This window comes from Lactuca virosa, chromosome 8, assembly GCF_052849685.1.
Source record: "Lactuca virosa cultivar CGN04683 chromosome 8, Lactuca_virosa_CGN04683_v6, whole genome shotgun sequence".
NCBI classification, from domain to species: domain Eukaryota; kingdom Viridiplantae; phylum Streptophyta; class Magnoliopsida; order Asterales; family Asteraceae; genus Lactuca; species Lactuca virosa.
In genome coordinates, this window is record NC_136433.1 from 341,289,429 (window position 1) to 341,311,197 (window position 21,769).

A 21,769-nucleotide genomic window follows, 5' to 3' on the forward strand; every position below is an offset into this window, starting at 1 on the left:
ATTTAGACTAATCATAAATCTATATTAGTTTTTTTTGTTCTTGTTCGACCAAATCTATTATAAAACAAAACAAAACACACAAACGAGTATAGCAATACAACAAAACAAAACACACAAACGAGTATGGCAATAAAAAGCAAAAGTTCAATGATGCTAAACTTGATACAAGACTTTAAATTACAATACAATAGAGAGTGCAAACATTATGAATCTCATCCCTCCATAACAATGATACACTTGTTATTATAGGAGTGTATATACACCATTTCTTTTCTCCTAATAGTCACTACATATGTTTTCTTTTGGTTTGTTAAGTTGAATATTAGGATTTTGGGATTGACATATATATCTATTTACAATCCTTTTATAGAACTTGGAATTAGGTCGGCCAACATTCGTTAGTGTTCTTGGAGCAGATACCTCGAATGTGGATGTGTTATCAAAACTACATGCAAGTTATGGGTAGTTTAAATCTCTCTGGCATCTTGGCAACACATCGCGTCCCATGGTGTAAGTCGCACCAATCGTCTATTTTGATATCATATATCAAACTTGAATCTATCTTGTTGAGAGGATTAATTAGTCCAAACCCATAAGCAAATTATCTTTCAGAATCCGAGCTTACTTCGGATGTTGTGGCTTGGTTAAGTAACAAGGAATGAGATAAACCATTGTTAATTTCTTGGAAGTTATGATAAAAATTTAAAATATGATATGATTGCTTGTGGTCATTAGTGCAGATTTAATGGCTTCTAGAGGCCAATATGGATGTAATGATTTTATAAAAATCACATCACCACTAACATGTTGTCATGTCATCAATGTCCCAGTATACTTGGTGTACCCATATAGTGGAACAACCCCCAAAATCGGAACACATAAGGCCATAATGTCCGGCTAGAAAAATAAACTTTATTGCATTATTATAAAAAATAGATCCAAAATGATTATAGATAGACACTTCTAAAAGCATAGGGATGATGTTTATGTTAGATAATAAAGATTCTTAATAAAAATATTTCAATTTTATGTAATTAAAAATAGATCCATGAAAAAAATACATTTTTATGTTATATATAATTGTGTTCCGTCCTCGATTTGAAATTTTAAATTCACAAAAAGAAATTTGACTATGCAAGCGACAGACTCAAGAAGTGTCAAGTGCACCAACAATCAATATTTATGAATAATTAACACCTCCGATGGAATACATTTCATCACCTTCGTTTCTTGTAGCTTGTTGGTTACTATACCTTTCTTCAAGGCGAGATAAGAACTGGCTGCCGTTTTGTTTGTTGTTATATCATTAGATCCAACTTATTAATCTAAATGAAACAGATATTATATCTATTCCGTCTTTTATCGCGTCAAGACATCAAGTAGGGAATCATTAGAAGAAGTTTTTCCCTCTAGAGATGCATCTCTAGTAGATGTAGTTTTTGCTTTATTTGGGTTAGTAAATTTTAGGTATGATGATATAACAGACAAAACAACAGTCGATTCTTATCACGCCTTGAAGAAATGTATATTAACCGTGTAAGCTACAAACAACGAAGGTGGTGTAATTTATTCCCTTGGAGGTGTTGGTCCTCTGTGGATATTGATTGTTGATGCACTTGACACTTCTAAAGCTCGTCGCATGCATGGTTAAATTCCTTTTGATGTACCTAAAATTTCTTGTCGAGGACCGACCATAGTTATATCTGACATAGAAATGTACTTTTTTATGAATCTGTTTGCAATTACATAGATACTTGATTTTTTTTATTAAGAATCCATATTATACACTATAGACATGATCCATATGCTATTATAAGTTTGCATATATAATCATCTTGTATCTATTTATGATAATAATGAAATAAGCTTTATTTTTTAGCTTGGTGTGGTGGCCACAATTGTTAAGATTTTGGGGTTGTTCCACCATACATATCAACATACGGGTATGCTACTAAGTATAGCATGACAAAGATGGTATGCGCATACGTTAGTGGTGCTACGATTTATATAAAGTCATTTTATCAAGATTGATCTCCAACAACCGTTAAATATGCACTAACGACCACATATGATTATCAACATATCTTAACCTTTTATCATAAGTTCCAAGATATTAACAGTGGTTAAATCTTAAAAGTTTTATCTCACCATGTAACAACATCCGAAGTAGGCCCAGAGACTCTGTAGCAGAATTTTCTTATAGATCCTCGACTAATTAATCCTCTAAAGGCCATAGTTTCAGGCTTGGTATATGATATCGAAATAGACGATTACGAGAATTTATGGTGCAAAGATATACCATAGGAGGCGATGTGTTGCCAAAATGCTAGAAAGAGATTTAAACTGTCCATCAATTGCATGGCATGTTGACAACTCATCCACATTCAAGGTATCTGTTCTTGGGTAACGAACGTGGGTCGACTAAATTCCAAGTATGTTGCCTCCATAAAAGGAGGCTCACCAATAGAAATCTATATCGAGCCCAAAATTCTAGTGTTCAACTTAACAAACCAAAAGGAAATATATGGGCTATTAGGAGAAAAGAAATGGAATATATGCCTATAAAAGTAATTGTATCCTTGTTATGGACAGATGGGATTCATAATGGTCGCACTCCTATTGTAATGTATTCATGAAAAGTCTGATTTTAAAATCATTGAACTTTTGTTTTTATTGTTATATTCATTTTTTTTTGCTTTATAATAGATTCGTTCGAACAAGAACAATTAACATATACTGACGATTACTCAAAATTGTATAATATAGAGGTTTTAAGTTTAAATCTAGATTTTTATGCTTATTGTAACTTAGTTTCTTTCGAATAATCATTGCCATAAAGCCGGTCTAAGCTAATTTTAGGCTCCAGTAAAAGTGGAGAATATGTCTTTCAAATTACTAAGATTTGTAGTCAAATGGGTTATTGTCATAAAGACCCAATAACAAGCTTTTTTTCTTCCATTTAGTCCCGGTTTCACATATTACATATTAGGTGTAAGACTCATGTATTACATGAGTTCATTTAAAAAATTTATATATAAAATTATAAACATTTGAAAAGTTGAATTTATAAGTAAAATAGAAAAATATTGAATTATTAAAATTAAAGTGCTTATTATTTTTTAAATTTAAACAAATAATTTAGAAAAATAAAAAAAACTAATGGACTTTAATTTAGAAAATTTGAAATTATAAAGAAAGTCGATTAATGAAATTGAAATGCCTTTATTATTATATTTATTGCAATTAATACATTTAATAAAAATGAAACAACCACAAAATGTCATGTGGAAAAAAAATTAATTGAAAATAACCACAAAATGACACCTGGCCAAATCAATAAGAATATAACAAGTGGCAAAAAGTTATTTATTTATTAGGAAGGATAATTCAGGTGTATTTGTTTCTATTTTATAAAAACTAAAAAGTAAAAGGAAATCCATATTGGTGTCAAATTCTTTACACCACCTGAAAACCCTAAGTAGTCGTTGCCCCCCTCCATCCTCTGCCTTTAATCAATCTGATCCTAGTTGATTTTTATCATGGTTCTTCCCAGTTGAGGTGCTATTGTTTGCTTACTTGCTAAGGGGTGATATGAGGTGTTTTGGTTCGGTCCATACTGCCACTTGACTCCATCGCAAGGTAACCTTAAAACCTTTTTTGTTGTTTGAGTAATTTGCTTTCAATGTATAAACAATGATCCAATTAGCTAAATAAGAGTGATTGGTTTATTTGCTTACGCTGTACATTTTGGTTTATGTTATTAGTAAAATAGCAATATGATTCAACAGTGGCAGCCATTTTTTTTTTTTAAGTTCTTAGACTTCATGAAGAATAAAAACATTCAAACAATTATAAGTTTTTCTTCTACAATTTGATATTTAGTACATGAATTTTGCTAATTTGACAATAAATCTAGGTAAATTGAGAGGCATACTCTCCAATTTGTACCTGAGCCTTAATATTGATTATACCAGCCTTCTTATGGTAATGATTTTCCGAAAAAAATCCAAGTAAAAATAAGAATAAGAATCAAGATTTAAACTTAAAACCTTCAGATTATACAATTTTGACTAATTGTCAATCTCGCAGTCCTCAATAATTTGTGAGTTCTCACTCGATCATATATATATATATATATATATATATATATATATATATATATATATATATATATATATATATATATATATATATATATATATATATATATATATATATACACTATAATATGAGTACGGACATTACGAATCTCATCACTCCATAATAAGGAAGCACTCACTATTAAGACATATACTCTATTTCTTTTCTCATAATAGTCACTACATATGTTTTATATTGGTTTGATAATTTGAATATCAAGATTTTGGGCTCCATAGAGATTTCTATTGATGAACCTCTTTTTGTGGAGGCAACATATTTGGAATTATGTTGACCCACATTTTTTACTATTCTTGAAACAAATACCTCTAATATTGATGTACTATCAACACGTTATACAATTGATGGGTAGTTTAAACCTCTCTTTGGCATCTTGGCAATAATTAAATCGTCTCCCATGGTACAAGTTTCACCATAAAATTCTTGAATTCGTATATTTCGATATCATATATCAAACTCAAATCTATAGAATTTAGAAGATTAATCAGGCCGGACCCATAAGCAACTTCTGCTATAGTTTTGTCTAGTCTAGTCTGGGGCTACTTCGGATGTTTTGGCATGGGTAAATAAGAATTAATGAGATAAACCTTGTAATATGTAACCAATTTTAATTTCATGGAAGTTATGATATGACAAGAATTAATGTGTTCATTACTAAAGATTTAACGGCTGCCGGAGACCAATCTGGATGAAATATGTTTTTTAAATCACAGCACCACTAACGTGTGGGCATGTCATCTACGTCCCGTTATACTCAACATATGTGTAGGCTAATATGATGGCGGCACTTTCCCTAAAATCTTAACACTTAGGTTATCATGCCCAATTGAAAATAAACCTTATTTTATTATTATCTTAAATAGATACAAAATGATTATAGATTGGCACTTATAATACAATATAGATAATGTATATATTGGATAATATAGATTCTTAATAAAAAAAAAAGTATCAAGTTTCTATGTAATTACAAAACTGTGCTCAGTCCTCGAGAAGAAGTTTTAGGTACACAAAACGCAAATTGAACATGCATGTGATAAGCTTACAAAAATATCAAATGCACCAACAGTCAATATCCATGGAGGACGATTACCTTGAAGGGAATAGGTTCCATCACCTTCGTTGTATGCTACTTGTACGATTAATATACTCTTCCTCAAGGGGAGATAAAACTAAATGTCATCGTCTGTTGTTATATCGTTAGATCCAAAGCTCACTAACCTAAATGAAGCAGAAATAACATCCACTCCATCTTTTATAGCATTAAGAAATGCATCAAGTAAAGATGCATTAGAACCAATTTTATAATCTACACATGCACAATATATAGTCAATCTATCAAACAGAACTTCTCCTATTAAAATCTCATACACAAGAGTGGAGAAGTCCTTAAATTGTTGGTCCTGCCAACAAGATGTGATGGACGCAACATGAGAACATAAGAACAATTTTCAGCCATAGATTTGTAAGAATCACGTGGTTGTGATCATTTCTATAGGTATTATTAGCTACCCATTGTGTAATGATTTTTTATCACAACCATATAATTCTTAAAGATCAATTGCTGAAAATTATTCCTACATTCTCATATATATACTAGAGGAGACTCAGAGGAGCCTAATTTTATGGATCCTCCACATATACTAGAGATAAACTATTTCATGGGGCTCATTTTGCGTCCATCGTAGCTAGTCAGCTGGTCAAATGCACGAACCTCTAATCTAACATTAATGAGAACTTATGTTTGTTGAATTGGCTATATATCGCACATGTGTAAAGGGAAAAACTTGTTCTATTGCATCTTTACTTCATATGGAGCATTAAAAGATGGAATATATGTAATTTTTACTTCATTTGGGTAAATAAATTTGGATCTGATGATATAACAACAACAAAACGACGATCAGTTATTATCTCGCCTTGAATAAAAAGTATATTAAATGTACAAGGTACATGCAACAAAGGCGATGGAACCTATTAGTCGGAAGTGTTGGTCCTCCATGAATATTGATTGTTTGTACAATTAAACACTTCTAAAGGTCGTCACCTGCATTGTCAAATTTCTTTTTATATACCTAATTTTTTCTCGAGAAGCATAATTATAGTTATATCTGACATAATAAAGGTATTATTTCATGAGTCTGTTTTCAAATTGAAAAGAAACTTGGAACTTTATTTTATTAATAATCTATATTATCCAACATTGACATGATCTCTATGCTACAATAATTGTCTGTATATAATTATTGTGCATCTATTTATGATAATAATGAAATAAGGTTTATTTTTAGTCGGACGTGGTGGACCTAATTCTTAAGATTTAGGGGGTTGTCCACCATACATATCACCAAGCGGGTACAATGAGTATAATGGGACATCGACGGCATGCCCCCACGTTAGTGGTACCGTGATTTATATAAAATCATTTTATCTTAGATTGATCCTCGATAATCGTTAAGTATGAACTAATGACCACAATCAATTCTTATCATACCTTAACTTTTTATCACAACTTCCAAGAAATTAATAGTGGTTAAATCTTACAAGGTTTATCTCATTCCTTTTTACTTAGACATGCCACAACATACGAAGTAGTCCCCGACTATGTAGAAGATTTTTCTTATGGATCTAGACAGATTCAGATTCAGAATGTCATAGATCCGGGCTTGATATATGATATTGAAATAGACGATAAGGATGGTAGTCAATAGATATGGTTAGATATTATTGGGAACTTAGGGCTGGACAATGGTTGGGGCGAGTTGGGCATGGCATTCAGTTAAAATTTTTGAGGCCTAACTTTAAAACTATTGGTATTTATATACTAAAACTATTGGTATAACTTTGAAACTATTGGTATTTATATATTAATCGGTACATCAAATTTTCTAAATTAATTAGGGTAGTTGGAGGTATAAAGGTAATTTAAGTTTTAAGTGGTTCAAAAGTTTCAAAAATTCAGGTTTACCTGATTTTTGAAAAACACTCATTTTTCTTCTATATAAAAAGTTAGATTTTAAAAGTTCTTTTCATTTACCAAACAACTATTACCTTTCTTTATAATTTTTAGGAAAAGATAAAAGCTAAATCGTAATCTTCCTTGGTTTTACACTCTCTTTAGTTCTTCAATCTTCTATTTTTCCTTCACATATTTTTGAAATAGTAAATTTTCAAGTAGTTCAAGATCATGTATCATCTGAGTATCAGATCTTCAATCTTCTACGTTGTTCTTTTTCCATTTCTGTTGTTTTTTATGGTATGAGAGCCATAGAAGCTGCTGAGTGACGAACTTTTGACGAAGATCTGTGAAACGTTTGTAGATCTGTACGTTTTTTGGGTGATCTGTTCGACTGTTGTTCATGGCTGTAGATCCTGGTATCGATCTCACTATTAGGATGTTAAGCTGTTTCCAGCAACCCCATGTAAGACCGCAAAATACAAACTATAGATTCATAAATTGAATGCCAAAAAAAAAAACATATAAAAGCACACACACTAACCTTTTACGGTTGATTAGTTCCGGCAATAGTGAAAACACACGATACTAGAATGTATATATATATATATATATATATATATATATATATATATATATATATATATATATATATATATATATATATATATATATATATATACTATTATATAAAGCATATTGTACATTTTTTGAAATTTAAGAGGTACAAACTCTAATACATCATATACAATCATATTATGCCGGCTTACTAAACATATATTTGCATCCGTTTTACATAACTAAAAACATTTTCTCTTCTGTATACTATCATTTTCTCTCATTGAATACCCTTAAACCCTAAAAAATGATAGATAATCGTCGTCATTTTCCTCATCCTCATCTCTCCCACATTAGAATCGCATCGGACCACCGTCTCTCTTCCTTCGCGCCACTTTTCTGGAAAAGAACCCTTACCAGAATCTATATTTGCCTCTCTCTCTCTCTCTTTCTAACCTAACTCCGCCACCACTCCGCCACCCATCCTTAGAGAACCTGTAATCGCGGCTGCCCCCACATCCGCCACTAACTAGGGGCTAGCCCTCAACGACCACCATCCACGAACTCTACCAACGGTGGACTGTCTCCTTCAACCGAACGTCATCTCAACCATCACTCTCTAACCTAACTCACCACTCCACCACTCATCCTCACAAACGCTAAAATCACTGCTGCCCCCACATCCGTCGGCTATCTCTCATCCGTCCTCTCTTCAAACCATAAGGTATAAGTATCATTCCTTCAATCAATTCAAAAAATGATTTTTTTCTTACCACCACCACCAAGGTATCTGAACAGATTTTTCATAATATTTTATGTTAGTCGTTTTATAATTTAAACAATCAACCAACAATGGATAAGAGTGTGTTGTCTAAGAGCATTGCACACCCTATAAACCATCTTGTTGCTAGAAACCAAGCCAACTTTCTCAGGCTGCTTGACTTTGTAAGTTAATACTCTCTCAATCATGGTTTATTCCATTGCAATATAAAAAGAGATGTTTTTGTTTTGTCTGATAACGAATGCGATTTCTTCCATTTGTTAACTATCCTGTCCTTACATGTGTATCTTTTTTTATTTGCAGACACGACACGTAAATCTTGCAATGGAGGCTAAAAAGAGGTGAAAATGGGAATATTTCATGTAAGAGTTAATAGTCTATGATTTTATTCTACTCTTTTGAAGCATATTCATAGTACTTGGCTACAACCTTGTGTTTTGAATCTACATTATTTAATTTTGCAAGGAATATGCCACAAATTTTGATTACGAAAGATTAGATGCAGCCAGATGTCGGTTAAATATACTTTAAAGCTCATTATTGCTCATTAGATGATTGGCTACAGGTTTGTGAACGAATGTTAGTATATGAGACAGTCAAAATATGCATTTTAACTTGATGGTATACTTTGAAATAGAAAATATATTATATGTTGACTTAGTTTCTTTACTGATTTGGTGCAGGGGAACGACTTTATATAAATTTTAAAGAAATTGTTGTATATTTTACTATATTTGTATTAATGAGTAATAACCTTGATTTTTGTATGGTAGGGATGGCTTTTATACCAAATGAAAATGTTATTGAGTGGCATGAATGGGGCTCCTATACCGAATTATGAGCGGTTCATCTCAAACAAGAGACAATCACTCTTTAAATCAACATCGAACCTTGAAAAAGATCCTATGTTTGACTCTTCTTTTACCCAAATGGTGCAATCCTATTTCGTTTCTTCCTATTTCTTCGTATATAATCTTTCCTATCTATATGTATATATTCTATTTAAAAAATCTTTTAGTATGTCATCTTTATTGTAACATCCCAAACTTCAGAAGTATGATTTAGGGGCTTATGTGTAATTTTAGGAGCCTACTCGGCGAGTAGGTATGCCTATTCGTCGAGTCAGAGTGGGTTTTGGCCACGTGTTAAGTGACCAACTCGCCGAGTCGGCGGCTGGACTCGACGAGTTGGTGTTGGGAAGAGAAAACCCTAATTTTAGGGTTTGCACCCGATTTAAAGGACCTTAAGTCCTTACCTCAGCCCCCTTATCACCCCTTGACGTCCAGAAGTAGCCCTAACCGATCCAAACCCCCATTTTGAGTGTGTGAAGGAGGGAAAGTGTGTTTTGAAGCAATTGCAAGAAGAAGGCTTGGTGTTTAAGAAGATTTGATCATAGAGGAGCTGGTGGATTCGATCTCTCTGCTCAGTGGCATCAGTCTGAAGGTAACAAGTCGTTACCTTGACCTTGTTACATCTAGATCTATTCATGGATGAGATTTGGAGGCCATTTAGCATGTTTAGGATCCATTTCGGGTTTTGGGTCTAGATCTGAGGTTGCAACTTCAGATCTAGACTTGTCTTGGTCCATGAAATCATAAAGTATCAGCCCTTTAGCTTGTTTGTGAGCATTCTTGTCATGAACCTTCTCCTTAGCTTGTATTGAGCCAAAATCACCTTGCATACACGTAAAGTTTGCACCTTTACGTGAGAAGCATGCCCTAGAAGGTTGGATTTACAATTTGGAACAATTGGTTAGCTCAGAATCGCTGGATTATGGATTAGGGCGAAGAGACTTGGCGAGTCGGGCCGACCGACTCGGCGAGTCATATTAGGGTTTCGAGTCTTGAGTTGCAATTCAACTCGGCGAGTATGGGACATGACTCGACGAGTCTTCTGGGGTTTCCCCGACTTCCGGACACGTTTGAACTCGACGAGTTGTCTGGAAACTCGGCGAGTCAACGAGGGTTTCATGACTCTGTGAGTTTTGGAAGAACTCGACGAGTCAGTATAGTGTACTCGGCGAGTCAGGTCAACATGGACTGTTGACCTCGGCTGTTGATTTTGACTTTGACTAAGAGTTGACCAGTTTGACTTCCAAGGGTATTTTGGTAATTGAGCACTTATGGATATGGTTCCATCATAGTGTTAGGTGGTGGAGTTCGTGGTTGTGATCGGAGGATTTGATCTTATCTCTTCAGTTCGTCACTTGCAAGGTGAGTTATCCTCACTATACTCAAGGGTCTAAGGCACCAAGGCCGGCCTTTTGATTTGTTTTTTAGAATTGATACTGTTATGATATGTTAGATCGGTATCCTGGTAGATAGGATGGTTATATGTTGGTATGATCTGTTAGGCCGGTATTATGGTAGACAGGATGGTTATATGTGTTGGGTTATGAGCATTCTAACACTCCTAAGTGTACATGCAACCCTAAATACCTTGGATCTATGTTTTCTCTATTATACATACAATTATGAACATCCAAGGTATTATCCTAATCTAGCATACAAAATAATAAATATAACAAAATAGAATACATACCTCTTTGATGTAGAATGTCTTCATGAAGCTTGAGTGCCTAGTGCCCCAAGTGTGACACCTCAAATGGTTCACACAACACCAAATACACTTGGAATAACTTGAGAGAAACTTGAACACTCCTTGAAATCGTCTAGCCCTCACACTCACACATTAGTGCACGATTTCTTGAGCCATGGGATTCTTTTATATGGTGGCTATTAGGGTTACACCATGTAACTCATAACTTTACCCATTCCTTATGCTCCATGGATTTTAACCTCCATGGAGTATCCATGGGTCACCCCATGGACTTAGTCCAACATAAGGAATCTTGGATCACAAGCCCACATATATAAGAACGAATGATTTACACAATCAACCCATATATTTAATTAGTCTCCTTTTGATCACTTAATTAATTCGAAATTAATTCTTGATCAATACTAATTAAATAACCTTATTAATATATTAGAACTTATAATATATTAACCAACCTTAACTGTTATTTCTCTCATTATAGTCTATCCAAATGCATGATGCCATGCAACCCAAATGGACCATGCCGGGTCGGGTCAAGTCTTACCAATTATAGTTATGGACTTAGACATTAATCCAACAGTCTCCCACTTGGATAAGTCTAAAACTATTATTGCGTATGACTTCAGGAACCGATCAACAATCGTATCTCTCAAAAGCTTCTGTCGAACTCTGACCTTGTCGATGAACTCTAACCTTTGTCAATGACTTGTCCATTAGATAAGGGATCATATATTCCTCCATTCTAGATATCATATGGACTGAGACATGGATTATCAATCATTCTCTCTGTCCATTTGTTGTTTCCCGATTTCCGATTCATGATGAATGACTGATTGAACAAATCAAATCAGTTCTGGCTTGGCCAAGCACTCACATGTATCATCTTTAAATCATCGAGGGGCCCACAGATATCGCTTTTATCCCGAAGGTAAAAGGAATGGATAAATTTCGACTCATATGGCTTGTTCTACTACTTGTTGAATCATACACAAATGCATGTTTTATAACGTCGAGTTACCAATGCGTTTTCGTGCAATCAATGTATAACCAACTCATAGTAACAACTCATATCTCTAGGTTTGAAGAATATAAGATATTATCGTCTCATGATCACTCGTGATAAAATCCATGAAGTGATTCAAATGAGCGCGGGTTAAATCCAATACTCAGAACTTATGAGCACTCATGAGTGTTGTAGCACCACTTTGTCCACCAACTTGGACCTCTACAAACCAACCCATGACAGTCTTGATTCATATCTACTTCCAACATATGACCGACTGTGGATGGTTTGAATAACTTAATCATTCAGGAAGAGCGACTTAGTTATTCTGGAAGTCAAAACATGCAAAGTGAAACACAAGAATAAATGAATCAAATATGGTATCAAACCCTATGAATATAAATAAACACTTTTATTTATCACCATACTGATTACTCATTATTCATTGTTTCGGTTTTATCAACTTTATACTTGAATTTAAAACAATAGTTGTCCCATGCTCCAAGCATGTATACTATGTTTTCTAAACACTAGTCATGCCATACACCAAGTATGCATACTATGTTTGTCTATGATCTTTACTTTGTAAAATAGATCAATTGAACATCACTCCAATGATCCTCTTTTCACAGTCCCAAATCCTTACTGCAAATGCAAGAATTCCAAATTCATGCCATTTACTGAAATCTGTTAGATTCTAAACTTATATGCATTGATCCTCTTAATGATTATGCACGAAGTCAGAAAGACTTGACAACAATCATTACAGAGCATTCTAAAGGAGATCAGCTCCTTGGAAACATCCTTCTTTCATTAAGTTTCCTAATCTTACACAGATTGAATAATTTCTAACTTTGAAACATTTCCATATTCCATTTTGACTATCACTTCTGAACAAGAGTTGCCTCCTTACAGATTATATCAATATGGTCCTTCCAGAATTAACATTATACTTCCAACTGTCCTTGAGCAACCAATCTTTGGTAAACCTTAGATTGTCCTCGACAATTGCTTAATCATTTTAGTCATATCCAATTCTAGACCTTTTCCCTTCATAATGCCCCAGGCATTTGGAAAATTTTAGAAATGATGAATATAGCACATGTAATCGATCCTATATCCGAAGCATATGGGACACGATTCATGATGTCTCACATAAAGACTAAACCAGTCTTTTGCTATAATATTTCCATTTCAATTTGCCAAGTTCTCAAAATTCAGATTATGAAAAGGGATGTCGTAATCATAATCGAATTTTAGAACGCAAATAATGGACCCATATATAGAATTTCCTTATGTTGAGCCATTCCAACATGAAATTCATATATATATATCCTTGATTAAATACGATTAAAATCTCAATCTAAGCTTTTAGAATTGAAATGAAGTATAATTTCCTCTCCCTTAATTATAGCAAAACAATTTTTTCAACCCCTGCAACCTCACGAATTGAAACTTTTGTTTTCTATAATTAACATTGCTAAATTGCAACCTTTGTCATAATTATCATGCTCCCACTAACATGATGATTATTAGCATAACACTTATGCTCCCACTAGCTTTGACATGTACTCAGAAATCAGCTGACTTTCTTACCAAAGTTCAGATTTCTGATACTAGATTGTTTTGATAAAACTTTATCAAAATCATACACCTCTCTTAGATAGCTCACGTGTGTGTCTAAACAGTTTTAGAACTATGAAAAGGGATGCCGTAATCATAGTCTCAATTGTTTAGACCTTTGCCACTTCTCACAAGTCCATGTTAGTGTGCCGGTAAACCACACACGCTCCACTAACGACTTTGAGAATGCAAATATCACAATTGCTATCTAGCTAAAATCTACTTAGTGAAAGTGTTTCCTCACCATCATTTTCATGAATCGGAGAGAAACCTTATGACACTTAGATTTAATAGTGTATGTGTTCTTATCCATGTGAATTTGTCAAAACCATAATCACAAAACAAGGTTAGTGACAAATCCAAACTCATATTGATTAAACTTGTGCAATCTTAAATTCTTGCCATTTGGCAGCTCAGGTGCCTGCCATTGCTTCCAAGTAGTTGTGCAACCAATTGAGAACTCTCAGAACTCCTATGCAAAGCCAACTTGAATAGGCACAAAAATTTCAACACGATAGGTTATAAACCTCAAGTCGTGTGCTAGTGAAGGACTTTAGGTTTTATTCTTGATTAAGTCTTGAAACTTTCAAGAGCTTTAAGACTCCCACTGTCCTCTTGACATATAAGACTCCCTTGTCAAATATTCAAGAGATAGTGCGGATTCTTTATCAAGACTAACACTTTACACAATTGGCCTAAGTTGGTCTCTGTTTTATCCAAAACATCACAACTTACCAATTTCAAATGTACAAGAGTAGATAACCTTTTACTCTTACATTTGACTAGTGTTAACAAACCCTCTTTAAGATATGCCACTCAACTTATAGTCTTGGAGTATGACTCTAAGACTTGTTTTGAAACGAAGTATGACTCATCTTCTTGATTTAACCATTTCAACAATTCATGACTCCTCTTCTTAGTCATAAGAATGCACTAAGATGTCCTTAGAAGACCAATTGTGATGTGGTTCTTAAATCATTAATATGATCACAAAACATGATACTAAAGTACTCTCCCATCTTTTCAGATTTGAGAAAACTTTTATCTTTCTACCTAATTTGATTCTTCTTATTCGTTCTGCCATACATTGGAACCTTTTCCAATGTCTCAGAATTACACTTAAGCTTGTAAGTATAACCATATTTACTGAGCTATAGTAAATTATGACGAATAGTCTTATCGATCTTTTGTGGTGGACATGACCAGTGCACAAGAATGTGTACTCGATCCCTTTAGTCCTTCACTTGACTCACACATCCATGTGAACAAGTAATTAGTCTTGATTTTCCAATGCTTGAAAGTTCTCATTCATCATACTATTCAACTTGCATGATTCCAAGTTTCGGTCCAATTGAAACTTTGGCGATGAGGAACTTTCCTGATTTGGTAAATTTAGACACTACCACAAATGAAAGAATCAAATCCATTTTCCAATATTGCTGTCAGTGGAATCATATAAGCAACAATTTTCCACCTATTCCATTGTAAGGATACTTCAAATAAATAAAATTAAACAATTTTCTTCTATTTTAAAACTTTGCGGAAAAACTTATCCTTACAATCCACATGGAAAATTGTTGTTATCTATTCCTTGCTCAAAATTCTGATGCGATCGAAATCCACCTTCGCGGTCAGAATCAACATATACTTCCTTTAAGATTTCTCTCTATTCTTTGATTCTTAAAACATCAACATGTGACCCAGTCACATCATGTAATGAGGATCTCAGAATAGAACTTAACAGAGTTAGATAATGGGCTCTACCTGATGTAGAGTCAAACTTATTGACTTTAACATCCTTAGGTAAATTTGGCAGCTTTGCAATCAACTCCCCTTCCTTTGGCAAAATAAACATATGGACCCATTGGTAATGGGACTATCTCAGACTTAGCCTTTCTCTTTACCATTTGGTCAACCGAGTTGACTATGGCCAATCCTTTTCCATTGGGAAGAGAATGCTTTTTCTGGATTTCCAGTGTCACCATTGTCATTGTCCATAAAGTTTTTGGGAAGTTGATCTTCTAATCAAATTTGCTTTACTATCGTTCCAAATCATTGCTGATTCAGTAGCACCAAGCAAATAGATATGATCATTAAGGTTCATGTCATAGTCTGTTTCATAGTAGTCCCAAAGGAACTCACTATGTGACTTAGAAAGTGATTGAACATCCAACTTTCTCAAGACTTTGACACCCAACTCTCCCAGCTTGTCAATATGTGACTTCATCTCTAAGATGTGATCACACATAGACCTTCCTTGCCATTAGGGCTTGAGTGACCTTGAACTTGTGGGTTAGGGAGAATAATTGGAGGAGGTGGAGGAAGTAACGTTCCAAGAGATTTGGGAAGATCATAGATGTCTGAACTAGACATCTTTTGGGAGATATTCAAGATAGTTGATCTAAAGTCCTTAATATAACACCCAATATGAAATATTAAGGCTAGGATCCAACAACCTATTTATAACTGGAAGAGGGATGCCGTAATCCGAGTTATAAAATAGTTGAAGGTAGGTAAATGACGATTTACCAATTTCCACCATGAAAAACGAAATAATGTAATTAGGTTTTTAATTGGATTTGAAATTCCTAGATCTTTTGAGATTCATTGAACTTTTCAATGGCATGTTTCAATCTCAAGTGTGCTCTTCAGGTTTTGTGACTGGGATGCCGAGGATCACAAAACAAGGTGTGAAGTAACCATGCAAATATACTTGGTACCCTTAATATTTACCCCTCAATCGATGTGCCGTTTAACCACACGAGCTCCACCGATACTATGATAAATATTAAGTTACCCTTTGCCTACTTTGTTAAATCCAGGTTAGTGTGCCGGTTAACCACACACGCTCCACTAACGGTTTAAACAAAGTGCAAAGTGTAATTTCATGGATTAGCACCTTATTCACATTTTCCTAAGTAACTAAGATTGGGAATTTATAAGTGTTTAGTTACTTAGTATTTATCATTAATACTTTTAATGAAGGGAGAATTATAGTCCTTGTCCTACCCGTTCGGCTAACGACCCTCCACCAGTCAAGAAAGCGGTGGGTGAGAGTGGACACCCATTAAACTGCCATTTTATAGGCAGTAACCTTATACCCCCCTTATAGACCGGCTTCGTGAATGAGGCCTACTAACGGTAAGACTGACTTGCTCTTATACATATATTTATTATTAACTTATAAGACTATAAAGTATAAGGGTTGAATTTTAACTTTTAAAATTCTAAGGGCTAACTTGGAATTAAAGTATTCATAAGTGAAAACTTTTCAAATTCCAAAACTTGAGGGCAAGTTTTGAAACTATTCAAAACTAATTAATTCCATAACTTATGAGTTTAAAGTAGTTTTAATTAAAAAAAAACTCTTCAAGTTCCATAACTTGAGGACAAGTTATGGAAGACTTTAAACTAATTAATAAAAAAAATAACTTTTTTTTTATTGTAACTTATGGAACTAATTAAGGTTATACTTTTTTTTTTAATTTAATGAAGAGACTCTTGAACCTCCATAACTTGAGGACAAGTTATGGAGTCATAAAACCATTTAATTAGAACTAGACTCTTCATTTTGTAACCTTTGCCAACTTTTATGAGTTTTATGATTCTTAAATGTGACTTTTCATAAAACTTGAGGACAAGTTACAAAAACACACTTTGGAATCAACTCTTAGATTAAAATGGATTGAAAACAACTATTTCACACAACTTTTCTATTAATCTAAGAACCTCATAAGAACAAGATAATTCAAATCATCAATCTTCAAGAAATTAGCATGAACATACAAACTAATACAAATCTTGAAATTATGACAATTATCTTAGAAATTGGATTAGCATGAACATTACCACATCAAAAACAAGTTTATAAGTCCAAAAACATCTTAGGGTAATGTTCCTAGTCCAATTCCAGCCAAAACAATCGAATATATGCATCCAACTCGATTTTCAGCTACTTTTGCAAGTATAACAAGAAAACAAGCCTAGGCTCTGATACCACTGTTGGGTTATGAGCATTCTAACACTCCTAAGTGTACATGCAACCCTAAATACCTTGGATCTATGTTTTTTCTATTATACATACAATTATGAACATCCAAGGTATTATCCTAATCTAGCATACAAAATAATAAATATAACAAGATAGAATACGTACCTCTTTGATGTAGAATGTCTTCATGAAGCTTGAGTGCCTAGTGCCCCAAGTGTGACACCTCAAATGGTTCACACAACACCAAATACACTTGGAATAACTTGAGAGAAACTTGAACACTCCCTGAAATCGTCTAGCCCTCACACTCACACATTAGTGCACGATTTCTTGAGCCATGGGATTCTTTTATATGGTGGCTATTAGGGTTACACCATGTAACTTATAACTTTACCCATTCCTTATGCTCCATGGATTTTAACCTCCATGGAGTATCCATGGGTCACCCCATGGACTTAGTCCAACATAAGGAATCTTGGATCACAAGCCCACATATATAAGAATGAATGATTTACACAATCAACCCATATATTTAATTAGTCTCCTTTTGATCACTTAATTAATTCCAAATTAATTCTTGATCAATACTAATTAAATAACCTTATTAATATATTAGAACTTATAATATATTAACCAACCTTAAGTGTTATTTCTCTCATTATAGTCTATCCAAATGCATGATGCCATGCAACCCAAATGGACCATGCCGGGTCGGGTCAAGTCATACAACGGCTGACCGTGGGAAGGCGAAGGCGTGACCGTATACTTCCTCAATTTATGATTATGATTTCTGGGAACTCTGATATTAAACTATTTTGGAAACCTTTTTTGTAATAACTATTGGTATTTTGAATGTTTTAAAAGTTTAAAATTTGGCATGAATTTTATGGGTGTTACAAGTTGGTATCAGAGCCTTGGTTTGAGTGAATTGGAGGAACACTCGTGTGAATCCAGTCTCAAATCAAGGAAAGATTTTCAAAATGATTGTAAATGGTTTTCAAAATAAGTAAAAGAGGATGTGAAGTGTACGATCAGCCGGAGCCAGTAAGTAGACCCCAAAATACCATACGATTATTTGATATTGTGATATGTTAGAATAGCATGCTAGTACTAGGCTAGGGATCTTCAGGAATTGCATGATAGAATTGCCTGATTACATGATGCCTGCTAGCCTAGGGTTTCCTTTATATGAAATTGACATCATTACTGTAGTTGCTTAGTGTATGCATTACGGTTGTACATAATTAAGATCTTATAGCCTGAGAATGTTTGGTTTAGCCTTATGTTCTGTTCTTGTATGATTGGGGGCTTAGGGTAGGATCGGATATTGGAAAGTATATAGGGTCCAGCGTTATGTATGGCTAGCATGCACTAGTGCTGCAGGGTTGGTGGAAGTTTCATGGATGGGTGGGTTGCGTTAGGCCAGTAGGCCAGTTATGGGATAGTTTAGCATTCCTCTAGGAGTGAGGATTGAGTGCTCACTATGATATATATTAGGTTAGGGTGTTGTGGTGATACTTGAGACAAATATGGGTAGGTGTGGAAGGTAGTATGGGCCCGTACTACTGAAAGCACAGGACCCATACGCGTAGCAAGGAAGTCACAAACCCTAGGGTTTGGTAGGGAGTTAACTCCCGCTTATTTGTGCGGATTGCCTGATATCTTCCTGTTATATTTCAGAATGGTGGTTACGAGGCGTTTCGTGACTGGATCCGGATCGGGGTCCGGACAGGGTGATCAGGAGGCCCCGGAGGCGCTTGAGATTATCGGCTAGGAGGAGCCGGTGTTGAAAGAGGATCGGGGGCTAGGAGGAGCCGGTGTTGACCGAGGTCAAATTCCAGATTTGTTTGGGACTATTAAGTCCGCTATGATGGAGTACTTTGATGACAGATACGCAGCCCTCACTGAGACGGCTGCCGCGACAGCTACATCAGATGTATCGGTGGCAGGGTTGGAAGTCGGGCGAGCTTTTCAGTACCGGGACTTCGATAACACGAAGTCCCCGACATTTGATGGTACTCAGGATCCGATCATAGCCATGAGGTGGCTATCCGACGTGGAAGGATGTTTCTTCACATGTTCATGTCCTGCTGATCAGAGGGTGAGGTGTGCTCTGAACCTGTTGAGGCTCGGGGCAAAGGATTGGTGGAGGTTGACTACGGGATCATATTCTGACATGCAGCGGGCTGCGGTTACTTGGGATCAGTTCCAGGACATGTTCATTACCCGTTATGTTCCGCAGGTTGAGCGGGAGAGGCTGGCTCAGGAATTTTTGGAGCTGAGACAGGATTCAGAGTCGGTGACGGAGATCACCAGGATGTTTACGGAGAGGGCGATGTTTTGCCTTGAGTTTGCTTCGGAGCAGGCTCAGATGACCCGGTATCTGAGCATGCTCAAGACGGACATCAGACAGTTCGTGTCCACGCAGAGATTGAGCTTCAACTGAGGGAGCAGAGGCAGGCCCCGGTGCAGTCACAGCCTACGCCGAAACGGTTGAGGGCCACTGATTATCGACAGGGAAGTCAGAGGAGTCGCACTTGTGGGAAGTGCGGCAAGGTGCATGATGGAGGTTGTCGGACTTCTTCTGGGTGCCACAAGTGTGGCAAGGAGGGTCACATAGCCAGGGACTGCAGACAGCAGACTCCAGCTGCCGGAGTCCGACTTTGTTATCATTACGAGCAGGTGGGCCATATGAAGGCCCAGTGTCCTTTATTGGCTGCCAGGCCAGTGCAGACCCCAGCACCAGCCACTTTGAGTCTTACTGACGGGGGTCAGGGTAGAGCAGAGCCTCCAAAGGCTCAAGGGCATGTCTATCAGCTTATGGCCAAGGAGACCGGGACAGCGCCAGAGGTGACGGCCGATATGTCTTTTCTCCTATCTTTTGTTCATGATTGTATTATGAGTTTCGTTTATTTCCTGTGTGAGTTATTAGGGCATAGGAGATGCTAGTGAGAATTTATTGTTAAGGGATTATAGATGGGTAAGATCCGATGGTGCATTCAAGAGAAAGAGATAGGATAGAGAAATCGCCAGACCAGGACGAGCAGCCGTGATTCAGGGATTCAGAAATCATCAGCAGGAACTCGGATTCTTTGAAGTTCGTTGCCTCGGATAGGGACAATTGAGTCGCGTACCAGCTTCACCGCCGGTAGACAGTAGTTAGTGCTCTAAGTGGGGGAGAATTGGAAATTCTCGGATGCGGCGTTTGCCTTGGAAGATGCTGCCTGATGAAGTTTGGATGACGGTTACTAGAGGGGTGCAATGAGGAGGTCCAGTATGCCGAAGACTCCGTATGTATTGTAGATCTATGTGTGGGATTTGAGTATACTGCTATGCTAATAGCAATCAGTGGGACTGTCTTCAAGTGATGAATATGTTGAGAAAGTGTGATGAAGACTCTGCATGGGTTTATTAGCTATGTGATCAGGTTCTGAGTATATGTGTGATAGAATGGCAATGTGTTCCACCAGTGGATAGTGTAAGGTGGGATTTCAACACTGCGGCACTGACTGATGTTGCGAGGTCATGTTTTAGGCCTCCTTGGAAGTGGAGGAGGTGAGTATCTCCAGGATAGAGCTTTGGACAAGCAGAAGTGGAGGTAGTGGGGTTGACAGACTCGGAAGCAATCTAGACCTATGTTGAGGAACATGTGAGGGTATTCCAGTCATAGGTCGTGGGCGTAGAGATCGTGATATTTATGTTCCCTGCTGTAGCGTGTTTGGAGTAAGCATATTGTTGAGATTTGGGTGAGTTGTACTCGGTTGTGTCGAATCAGAGGAGTTTGAAGGAGATGCAAGGATAGATCCTTGGATTCGAAGTATGGTTGTAGACATGGGTTATGTATGTAGTGGTATTCCAATATAGGGTATTCCATCATGAGGATGACCGGACCCTATGATTGATTGGACCTGATGTGTTTGGTATTCCAACCCGAGGGTTGATTGGGCCAAACAGGCGTGAGGATACGAGGGTATACCATCCTAGGGATGACTGGACCCGTCGTAGGCGTACCTGGTATTCCAGCCCGAGGCTGATTGGGCCAGGTATGAGTGTTTATGTGATATAGCTGGTTGTTCATGGGAGTTTCCCCGAAGCTGAAGGATGCATCATCCTGTCAGCGCGGAAAGGGACTAGATTCAA